The 12367-nt window shown below is 50.3% G+C and overlaps 1 long non-coding RNA gene across 1 annotated transcript in view; it reads left to right on the top strand.

Annotated features, from left to right (window-relative positions):
• The first annotated feature begins 9829 nt into the window (after positions 1–9829).
• LOC146062440 (uncharacterized) overlaps positions 9830–12367 on the top strand; it is a 28319-nt gene continuing 25781 nt past the window's right edge. The window contains exon 1 of the long non-coding RNA XR_014471318.1: positions 9830–9960. This is a non-coding gene — a long non-coding RNA (uncharacterized LOC146062440). The remainder of the gene's footprint in view (positions 9961–12367) is intronic.

The following is a 12367-nucleotide window of genomic DNA, read 5'->3' as shown; positions in this document are numbered from 1 at the left end:
ACCCCCCCCCCCCCGCTGCCCGAATCCGCTCACTAACTATACTGTATGCCTAACATCTCATATATACGCTGCACCCCCCCCCCCCGCTGCCTGAATCTGCTCACTAATATATACTGTATGCCTAACATCTTATATATACGCTGCACCCCCCCCCGCTGCCCGAATCTGCTCACTAATATATACTGTATGCCTAACATCTTATATATACGCTGCACCCCCCCCCCCCGCTGCCTGACTCAGCTTACTAATATATACTGTATGCCTAACATCTTATATATACGCTGCACCCCCCCCCCCCCGCTGCCTGAATCTGCTCACTAATATATACTGTATGCCTAACATCTTATATATACGCTGCACCCCCCCCCCCGCTGCCTGAATCTGCTCACTAACATAACTGTATGCATAACATCTTATATATACGCTGCACCCCCCCCCCCCCCCCGCTTCCTGAATCTGCTCACTAACATATACTGTATGCCTAACATTCTGCTCACTAACATATACTGTATGCCTAACATCTTATATATACGCTGCACCCCCCCCCCCCCCCGCTGCCTGAATCTGCTCACTAACATATACTGTATGCCTAACATCTTATATATACGCTGCACCCCCCCCCCCCCGCTGCCCGAATCCGCTCACTAATATATACTGTATGCCTAACATCTCATATATACGCTGCACCTCCCCCCCCCCCCGTTGCCCGAATCTGCTCACTAACATATACTGTATGCCTAACATCTCATATATACGCTGCACCCCCCCCGCTGCCTGAATCTGCTCACTAACATATACTGTATGCCTAACATCTCATATATACGCTGCACCCCCCCCGCTGCCTGAATCTGCTCACTACATATACTGTATGCCTAACATCTCATATATACGCTGCACCCCCCCCGCTGCCTGAATCTGCTCACTAACATATACTGTATGCCTAACATCTCTATATACGCTGCACCCCCCCCCCCCCGCTGCCTTAATCTGCTCACTAACATATACTGTATGCCTAACATCTTATATATACGCTGCACCCCCCCCCCCGCTTCCTGAATCTGCTCACTAACATATACTGTATGCCTAACATCTCATATATACGCTGCACCCCCCCCCCGCTTCCTGAATCTGCTCACTAACATATACTGTATGCCTAACATCTCATATATACGCTGCCCCCCCCCCCCCCCCCCCGCTGCCTGAATCTGCTCACTAACATATACTGTATGCCTAACATCTCATATATACGCTGCACCCCCCCCCCCCCCGCTGCCCGAATCTGCTCACTAACATACACTGTATGCCTAACATCTCATATATACGCTGCACCCCCCCCCCCCCCCCCCCGCTGCCCGAATCTGCTCACTAACATATACTGTATGCCTAACATCTTATATATACGCTGCACCCCCCCCCGCTTCCTGAATCTGCTCACTAACATATACTGTATGCCTAACATCTTATATATACGCTGCACCCCCCCCCGCTGCCTGAATCTGCTCACTAACATATACTGTATGCCTAACATCTCATATATACGCTGCACCCCCCCTCCCTTGCTGCCCGAATCTGCTCACTAACATACACTGTATGCCTAACATCTCATATATACGCTGCACCCCCCCCCCCCGCTGCCCGAATCTGCTCACTAACATATACTGTATGCCTAACATCTTATATATACGCTGCACCCCCCCCCCGCTTCCTGAATCTGCTCACTAACATATACTGTATGCCTAACATCTTATATATACGCTGCACCCCCCCCCCCCCCGCTGCCTGAATCTGCTCACTAACATATACTGTATGCCTAACATCTTATATATACGCTGCACCCCCCCCCCCCGCTTCCTGAATCTGCTCACTAACATATACTGTATGCCTAACATCTCATATATATGCTGCCCCCCCCCCCCCGCTGCCTGAATCTGCTCACTAACATATACTGTATGCCTAACATCTCATATATACGCTGCACCCCCCCCCCCCCCGCTGCCCGAATCCGCTCACTAACATATACTGTATGCCTAACATCTTATATATACGCTGCACCCCCCTCCCCCCCGCTGCCTGACTCAGCTCACTAACATATACTGTATGCCTAACATCTCATATATACGCTGCACCCCCCCCCCCCCGCTGCCTGAATCCGCTCACTAACATATACTGTATGCCTAACATCTCATATATACGCTGCACCACCCCCCCCCCCCGCTGCCTGAATCTGCTCACTAACATATACTGTATGCCTAACATCTCATATATACGCTGCACCCCCCCCCCCGCTGCCCGAATCTGCTCACTAACATATACTGTATGCCTAACATCTCATATATACGCTGCACCCCCCCCCCGCTGCCTGAATCTGCTCACTAACATATACTGTATGCCTAACATCTCATATATACGCTGCACCCCCCCCCCCCCGCTGCCTGACTCAGCTTACTAACATATACTGTATGCCTAACATCTTATATATACGCTGCACCCCCCCCCCCTCGCTGCCTGAATCTGCTCACTAACATATACTGTATGCCTAACATCTTATATATACGCTGCACCCCCCCCCCCCCGCTGCCCGAATCTGCTCACTAACATATACTGTATGCCTAACATCTCATATATACGCTGCACCTCCCCCCCCCGTTGCCCGAATCTGCTCACTAACATATACTGTATGCCTAACATCTTATATATACGCTGCACCCCCCCCCCCCCGCTGCCCGAATCCGCTCACTAACATATACTGTATGCCTAACATCTCATATATACGCTGCACCCCCCCCCCCCCGCTGCCTGAATCTGCTCACTAATATATACTGTATGCCTAACATCTATATATACGCTGCACCCCCCCCCCCCCCGCTGCCTGACTCAGCTTACTAATATATACTGTATGCCTAATATCTTATATATACGCTGCACCCCCCCCCCCCGCTGCCTGAATCTGCTCACTAATATATACTGTATGCCTAACATCTTATATATACGCTGCACCCCCCCCCCCCCGCTGCCTGAATCTGCTCACTAACATAAACTGTATGCATAACATCTTATATATACGCTGCACCCCCCCCCGCTTCCTGAATCTGCTCACTAACATATACTGTATGCCTAACATTCTGCTCACTAACATATACTGTATGCCTAACATCTTATATATACGCTGCACCCCCCCCCCCCCGCTGCCTGAATCTGCTCACTAACATATACTGTATGCCTAACATCTCATATATACGCTGCACCTCCCCCCCCCGTTGCCCGAATCTGCTCACTAACATATACTGTATGCCTAACATCTTATATATACGCTGCACCCCCCCCCCCGCTGCCCGAATCCGCTCACTAACATATACTGTATGCCTAACATCTCATATATACGCTGCACCCCCCCCCGCTGCCCGAATCTGCTCACTAATATATACTGTATGCCTAACATCTTATATATACGCTGCACCCCCCCCCCCCCCCGCTGCCTGACTCAGCTTACTAATATATACTGTATGCCTAACATCTTATATATACGCTGCACCCCCCCCCCCCCGCTGCCTGAATCTGCTCACTAATATATACTGTATGCCTAACATCTTATATATACGCTGCACCCCCCCCCCCCCGCTGCCTGAATCTGCTCACTAACATAAACTGTATGCATAACATCTTATATATACGCTGCACCCCCCCCGCTTCCTGAATCTGCTCACTAACATATACTGTATGCCTAACATTCTGCTCACTAACATATACTGTATGCCTAACATCTTATATATACGCTGCACCCCCCCCCCCCGCTGCCTGAATCTGCTCACTAACATATACTGTATGCCTAACATCTCATATATACGCTGCACCTCCCCCCCCCCGTTGCCCGAATCTGCTCACTAACATATACTGTATGCCTAACATCTCTAATACGCTGCACCCCCCCGCTGCCTGAATCTGCTCACTAACATATACTGTATGCCTAACATCTCATATATACGCTGCACCCCCCCCCCGCTGCCTGAATCTGCTCACTAACATATACTGTATGCCTAACATCTCATATATACGCTGCACCCCCCCGCTGCCTGAATCTGCTCACTAACATATACTGTATGCCTAACATCTCATATATACGCTGCACCCCCCCCCCCCGCTGCCTTAATCTGCTCACTAACATATACTGTATGCCTAACATCTTATATATACGCTGCACCCCCCCCCCCGCTTCCTGAATCTGCTCACTAACATATACTGTATGCCTAACATCTCATATATACGCTGCCCCCCCCCCCCCGCTGCCTGAATCTGCTCACTAACATATACTGTATGCCTAACATCTCATATATACGCTGCACCTCCCCCCCCCGTTGCCCGAATCTGCTCAGTAACATATACTGTATGCCTAATATCTCATATATACGCTGCACCCCCCCCCCCCCCGCTGCCTGAATCTGCTCACTAACATATACTGTATGCCTAACATCTCATATATACGCTGCACCCCCCCCCCCCCCGCTGCCCGAATCTGCTCACTAACATATACTGTATGCCTAACATCTCATATATACGCTGCACCCCCCCCCCGCTGCCTGAATCTGCTCACTAACATATACTGTATGCCTAACATCTTATATATACGCTGCACCCCCCCCCCCCGCTGCCCGAATCTGCTCACTAACATATACTGTATGCCTAACAGCTCATATATACGCTGCCCCCCCCCCCAGCTGCCTGAATCTGCTCACTAACATATACTGTATGCCTAACATCTCATATATACGCTGCACCCCCCCCCCCGCTGCCTGAATCCGCTCACTAACATATACTGTATGCCTATCATCTTATATATACGCTGCACCTCCCCCCCGTTGCCCGAATCTGCTCACTAACATATACTTTATGCCTAACATCTTATATATACGCTGCACCCCCCCCCCCCCCGCTGCCCGAATCCGCTCACTAACATATACTGTATGCCTAACATCTTATATATACGCTGCACCCCCCCCCCCCCGCTGCCTGACTCAGCTCACTAATATATACTGTATGCCTAACATTGCATATATACGCTGCACCTCCCCCCCCGCTGCCCAAATCTGCTCACTAATATATACTGTATGCCTAACATCTCATATATACGCTGCACCCCCCCCCCCCCGCTGCCTGACTCAGCTCACTAATATATACTGTATGCCTAACATTGCATATATACGGCTGCACCCCCCCCCCCCGCTGCCTGACTCAGCTTACTAACATATACTGTATGCCTAACATCTCATATATACGCTGCAACCCCCCCCCCCCCCACTGCCCGAATCTGCTCACTAATATATACTGTATGCCTAACATCTTATATATACGCTGCACCCCCCCCCCCGCTGCCTGAATCTGCTCACTAATATATACTGTATGCCTAACATCTTATATATACGCTGCACCCCCCCCCCCGCTGCCTGAATCTGCTCACTAACATATACTGTATGCATAACATCTTATATATACGCTGCACCCCCCCCCCCCCCGCTGCCTGACTCAGCTCACTAACATATACTGTATGCCTAACATCTCATATATATGCTGCACCCCCCCCCCCCCCACTGCCTGAATCTGCTCACTAACATATACTGTATGCATAACATCTCATATATACGCTGCACCCCCCCCCCCCCACTGCCCGAATCTGCTCACTAATATATACTGTATGCCTAACATCTTATATATACGCTGCACCCCCCCCCCCGCTGCCTGAATCTGCTCACTAATATATACTGTATGCATAACATCTTATATATACGCTGCACCCCCCCCCCGCTGCCTGACTCAGCTCACTAACATATACTGTATGCCTAACATCTCATATATACGCTGCACCCCCCCCCCCCCGCTGCCTGAATCTGCTCACTAACATATACTGTATGCCTAACATCTCATATATACGCTGCACCCCCCCCCCCCCCCGCTGCCTGACTCAGCTTACTAATATATACTGTATGCATAAAATCTTATATATACACTGCACCCCTCCCCCCCCGCTGCCCGAATCTGCTCACTAACATATACTGTATGCATAACATCTCATATATACGCTGCACCCCCCCCCCGCTGCCTGACTCAGCTCACTAACATATACTGTATGCATAACATCTCATATATACGCTGCACCCCCCCCCGCTGCCTGACTCAGCTTACTAATATATACTGTATGCCTAACATTGCATATATACGCTGCACCCCCCCCCCCCCGCTGCCTGACTCAGCTTACTAATATATACTGTATGCCTAACATTGCATATATACGCTGCACCCCCCCCCGCGCTGCCTGACTCAGCTCACTAACATATACTGTATGCATAACATCTCATATATACGCTGCACCCCCCCCCCGCTGCCTGACTCAGCTTACTAATATATACTGTATGCCTAACATTGCATATATACGCTGCACCCCCCCCCCCCCCGCTGCCTGACTCAGCTTACTAATATATACTGTATGCCTAACATTGCATATATACGCTGCACCCCCCCCCGCGCTGCCTGACTCAGCTCACTAACATATACTGTATGCCTAACATCTCATATATACGCTGCACCCCCCCCCGCTGCCTGACTCAGCTCACTAACATATACTGTATGCCTAACATCTCATATATACGCTGCACCCCCCCCCCCCCGCTGCCTGACTCAGCTCACTAACATAAACTGTATGCCTAACATTGCATATATACGCTGCACCTCCCCCCCCCCGCTGCCTGACTCAGCTTACTAACATATACTGTATGCCTAACATCTCATATATACGCTGCACCCCCCCGCTGCCTGACTCAGCTTACTAACATATACTGTATGCCTAACATCTTATATATATATATATATATATACGCTGCACCCCCCCCCCCCCCCGCTGCCTGACTCAGCTCACTAATATATACTGTATGCCTAACACCTTATATATACGCTGCACCCCCCCCCGCCTGACTCAGCTTACTAATATATACTGTATGCCTAACATTGCATATATACGCTGCACCCCCACTGCCCGAATCCACAAGGCGCCTATTGAATTATCATGATTTACATTTACCTTAATTTAACTCTAATTACCTCTAGAAATGAATTACACGGACAACAACTGCATAAGTTAAAAGGTCAACAATATTTATTTACGTGGAATGACCCTATTGGAAGGGATGGCTAAGAAAGTGCTTGGAGACCAGCTCGGTCAAAAAATGTTAGTAATGGCGGCGGCAGCGACTACAACGCCCCCAATTATAACCAGGCCGCTGAAACGCCCCCATTGAATTTAAGGCACAGCCCGCACAGTGACAGTCCTACCGCCCCTCCTATGGCATGGCGAGGACACTTTAAGGAAATGGCCAACATCCCCCCTCGGGGGCAGGACTCACCAGCCGTCCTGGCAGAGGGGGCAATACCGCACAGTGACCACCTGTACCTCAAAATTGAGAACGCCTTCCCGCCAATTATTAATGCTGTAGGGTAGGTAACTATGGTGTAACAGTGTAATGTGGGCTGGGTGACATGAGGTAGATTGCTTGACTAATGAGGGAGAGAGGGAGATTGCTGCTATGTCAGGGAGTCTCCTGCAGAATGCAGGAGGGGAGGTAACTATGATGTAACAGTGTAATGTGGGCTAGGTGACATGAGGGAGATTACTAGACTAATGAGGGAGAGAGGGAGATTGCTGCTGTGTCAGGGAGTCTTCTGCATAATGCAGGAGGGTAGGCAACTATGCCACAATGTAACAGTGTAAAGTGGGTTAGGTGAGAGGAGGGAGATTGCTAGACTAATGAGGGAGAGAGGGAGATTGCTGCTATGTCAGGGAGTCTCCTGCAGAATGCAGGAGGGGAGGTAACTAGGATGTAACAGTGTAATTTGGGCTAGGTGACATGTGGGAGATTGCTAGACTAATGAGGGAGAGAGGGAGATTGGTGCTATGTCAGGGAGTCTCCTGCAGAATGCAGGGGGGAGGTATCTATGATGTAACAGTGTAATGTGGGCTAGGTGACATGAGGTAGATTGCTAGACTAATGAGGGAGAGAGGGAGTTGATGCTATGTCAGGGAGTATCCTGCAGAATGCCACAATGTAACAGCATGCCGGGCATATGTGCTGGTGGATGTTTCTTCAAAATATATAAAAAGGGCCCAATTCAGACCTGATTGCATAGCTGCTAATTTTTGGAGCCATGTGATCAGGTATACGCTGCCCCGCCCCGTGCGAGCCTCAGATTTTCTACGCACGGCCTACAAAAAAAGGAGCTGGATCAGCGATCAGCTACAAACCCAATCGCAGCCGCCACCATATAATGATTCCCCAGTGTGTGTGTAGCCCAGGATTTACTCAGCGGCTGTGATAGAATCAGGCTGATCGGGGGCGGAGCTGACGTCACATGACTTCCCCTCATACACCTGGCCACGCCTGCGTATTACCTGACACTCCCAGATAACAGCCGCTCACCATGTAATGATTCCCCAGTGTGTGCAGTCTGTGCGTAGCCCAGGATTTACTCAGCAGCTGTGATAGAATCAGGCTGATCGGGGGCAGAGCTGATGTCACATGACTTCCCCTCACACACCTGGCCACGCCTGCATTATCCCTGACACTCCCAGAGATCGGCCGGTTACCACACCCAAACCCCGGCTTCCTGTCAGTCACCTTGCATGCAGTCAGCAACAACAGTAGCAGGATTCTAACGCAGGTCGCGCATGCTTACTACAGGCAATACGCATGTGCAGTCTATTGATAATTTCTCGGCCAGCCGTGCGATCAGGTCTGAATCCGAATTAGGCCCATTGTGCTCAACGCTGTTATTCACGACATACTATTACTACCACGTCTACAGAAGTCATTGTGTTGTATTAATTCTGCCACGCAGCTGGTACCATGTACTATACGGGTAATACCGCGCCCGGGCCGATGTCTTCGCAGCAATGTGTATATATATATATATATATATATATATAGGCAAAGAAGAATCCGGCACTCCACAGGTGTTTAAGAATAATACTTGCTCCGGTGCCTTCCCAGGTCGCAGACCAAATGTAGCATAGATGGCAAAAAGGCGTCACTCGGAGACTGGATACAAATTCAAAGCTTTATTGTGTGGTGACCGACACCAGTGTTTCGAGCTAAACTGCTCGTCCTCAGGGTACAACTCACAGAATACAAATTACAGTGTTATATACCCTACAAATATTCCCGCGCCCACCGATGCATGATTATACTTATATTTAATGAGATCGGACCTACTTGGAGGATTCAATGCTTCCTCTCTTGAAATGTCTAACACCCTCTTTTTGGCCTTCAGGAGGGTGTGACGTCTATAGCCCCTATCCTCAAATTTCTCTTGCATCAAATCTAACTGTCTACAGGTTTCAACGGGGTCACTAGTAATGCGGCTTACTCGTAGCATTTGGGAATAAGGCAGGGGCGGAACTACCGCCGGTGCAGACGGTGCACTGCACCGGGGCCCAAGGGGTCAAAGGGGCCCGGTGCCACCGTCCGCCCGGCATGCCGCCGTTTCCGTTTAGTAAAAATGTGAGGGGTTCGTGGCTTCATGTGCGCTGCGCCGCGGAGACGGAGAGTGACCGGAAGCAGTGCTTTTAAACACATTACATCAGATGCAGCAGCGCTGGGGACCGGCATCCTGTCCCTGCGTGCGCGCATGTCTGGAAATGGCAGGGGTGGGGGTGCACACCTAGGTCACAGCCGGCCACCGCTACGGGTGGCCGTGCTGCTGTGTGCGTACTTACTGCTTACTGGTGGAAGTCACCATCAGGAGGAGCTGGAGAGCCAGCAGCCGGGGCTCTGTTTCAATGAAGCTGGCCACGCCCACCACACAGAGCAGGCCCTGGCTCCGTGCATCAGGCCAGCGCTGCTCTCCCTGCTCCTCTCCCCGCTAAGCTGCCTCCCTCACCAAGAAGCCGGGTGACCTCCAAACAAGAAGCAACACAAAAAGGTATAGACTGGGGGAGGGAGGGTTCTGATTAATGTGAGGGGGGCTGTGTGTAATGTAGTGGGTATAGGCTGTAATATAGTGGAGGGCGTGGCTGCATGTACTTGTATAACATGGGGAGGGCTGTTTTCAAATGGTGTGTGTATAGTGGTGTGAGTAATATGGGGGGCTATGTGTGCTATGTTATATAGTTTTGTGTGTGTGCTAAGAGTAATATGGGGGACTGTGTGTGTTGTAATGGGGGAGGTAGTGCTGTGTATAGTGTAATATAGTAGTGTGTGCACTGGGTGTAATATGGGGGCTGTGTATAGTGTAATATAGTGGTGTGTGCACTGGGTGTAATATGGGGGCTGTGTAACATAATATAGTGGTGTGTGCACTGGGTGTAATATGAGGTGTATAGTGTAATATAGTGGTCTGTACTGGGTGTAATATGAGGGGGCTGTGTAATATAGTGGTGTGTACTGTGTGTAATATGAGGGGGCTGTGTAATATAGTGGTGTGTAATATGAGGGGGCTGTGTAATATAGTGGTGTGTGCACTGGGTGTAATATGGGGGCTGTGTATAGTGTAATATAGTGGTGTGTGCACTGGGTGTAATATGGGGGCTGTGTATAGTGTAATATAGTGGTGTGTGCACTGGGTGTAATATGGGGGCTGTGTAACATAATATAGTGGTGTGTGCACTGGGTGTAATATGAGGTGTATAGTGTAATATAGTGGTCTGTACTGGGTGTAATATGAGGGGGCTGTGTAATATAGTGGTGTGTACTGGGTGTAATATGAGGGGGCTGTGTAATATAGTGGTGTGTGCACTGGGTGTAATATGAGGGGGCTGTGTAATATAGTGGTGTATAATGAGGGGCTGTGTAATATAGTGGTGTGTGCACTGGGTGTAATATGAGGTGTATAGTGTAATATAGTGGTGTGTACTAGGTGTAATATGAGGGGGCTGTGTAATATAGTGGTGTGTAATATAGTGGTGTGTGTACTGGGTGTAATATGAGGGGGCTGTGTAATGTTATATAGTGGTGTGTGCACTGGGTGTAATATGGGGGGGGGGCTGTGTCTAATATGGTGGGTTGCCTACTCTACAGCATTCAGCGGGGAGGCTCACAATTTGTGAATGAACCACCTGCTGCCCCGCACCTTAGTTTTAGTGTATTGCTCCCCTAAAATACGGACTTGTGGATGCGCAAGTCCAGAATGCCCGGGGAGGGGTGCCTGCATGGGCAATGTCATGCGCTGGTGTCTTGACTGCCACCACTATGTTCTGGGTAGCTGTTGCCACGGCATATGGGAGTGGATTGGTTTGTGTGTGCAGAGTGCCTGGCAGACTGTCGGCGATTTTACCAGCAGCAGGAGGCCAGGTGCTGTGTTATGCTGAGCTGCTGCTTCATGTTGCTGATCTGTTTTCTCCTGCAGTGGACCCCTGCAGTGAATTGGAATCTGTCACAGCAATCTCCTCTCTCTGGCTATGTTCCGGAGACTGGCCTCAGATGCAGCCGCTGCAGTAGAACACAGATCAGCAGGACAGTAAGTGCTAGAACCCTTAAGCCCTGTGCACATGGATCTGTGGCACCCTGTACAAGAAGCAGGTGGGCAGCTGACATCTGCCGGTGTCAGTTGCCCGCCCCCTGCACCCGCGAATTACCATGGGAACGCCCATGAAACACTGGGTGTTCCCATGTGTTCCCACGGTCCGCCACCCCATGTCCCCCACCCGCTGCGGAAAATTCTACCCACTCAAATGTCCCTGAAAATGATTTTCAAAAGTAGGCAAGTATGACACACGGGGAGTTGAGGAGGGGAGCCGTGAATACGGGGAAAGGAGTAGAGGAGCCGCACACACGAAGCGAGTGGAACCAAACACATGGAACCCCACGGTTGGCAGCTACTGTCAGGGCTGGGAATGGGTGGGGTGGCCTGCAGAGGGAGATGTCAGGGTATTTGTACATTGATAACACATTCTGTGTGTGACTGCCCCTCTGCTCACCATACCCCCACCCAGCCATCTGTCTGTCTATGCCCCCTCATCTGTCTGTCGAGGCAATGCCCATCAGACAACCTGGCTGGCTAACTATGCCTCTTTCCATCTGTTTATGAGCCCCCACACCATCTGCCCGTCTATGCACCCACATTCTATCTCTCTCCCCCTTTAGCACCCTGTCTCCACCTGTCTCTCCCTCATTCTCTCCAACACTCTCTTGTTTCCCTCTTTCTCTCTCCCTCCCTCTCTAACCCTCTCTCACTTTCATACCCCTCCCTCTCTAGTATTGTAGTGACAATGGTGTGGGGGCGGGGGGGTGGTGGGGGTCTTTCTAGAGTTTTCTATAGGGCACACAAAGTTCTAGTTAGACCCTTGCTGGCAGGACCAAACCCAATCAAGCAGTGGCGCTACTGTACATTT

The sequence above is a fragment of the Crinia signifera genome, chromosome 3 (genome assembly GCF_055691185.1).
Source record: "Crinia signifera chromosome 3, ASM5569118v1, whole genome shotgun sequence".
NCBI classification, from domain to species: Eukaryota; Metazoa; Chordata; class Amphibia; order Anura; family Myobatrachidae; genus Crinia; species Crinia signifera.
The sequence above is the reverse complement of the archived record's forward strand: the minus strand, read 5'-3'. Positions and strand labels throughout refer to the sequence as shown.